This window comes from Arachis ipaensis, chromosome B05, assembly GCF_000816755.2.
Source record: "Arachis ipaensis cultivar K30076 chromosome B05, Araip1.1, whole genome shotgun sequence".
NCBI classification, from domain to species: Eukaryota; Viridiplantae; Streptophyta; class Magnoliopsida; order Fabales; family Fabaceae; genus Arachis; species Arachis ipaensis.
This window is the reverse complement of record NC_029789.2, coordinates 147,924,338-147,924,607: the sequence shown is the minus strand read 5'-3', so window position 1 is coordinate 147,924,607 and position 270 is coordinate 147,924,338.

Below are 270 nucleotides of genomic sequence, written 5' to 3'. Positions count from 1 at the left end.
TGCTTACGTGTATCTGATTAGATATATGGTATGTGCCAGCAAGAAAAATGTTACAGCACAAAAATTAGACCTAAAATATATTATTAGTGCAAATTGCAAAATGTCAGCCTAAGAATATTCAATTTAGTGATGCCAAATAACAGTTCACTTTTATTGCCAAAACAAATAATAAATAAATAAAGCAATAAAACTAATTATACGTACGTAATGTTTCCGTATATAAGGTGAAAATGACATATTAACTAAATTAATTCTGCTATACATACATTG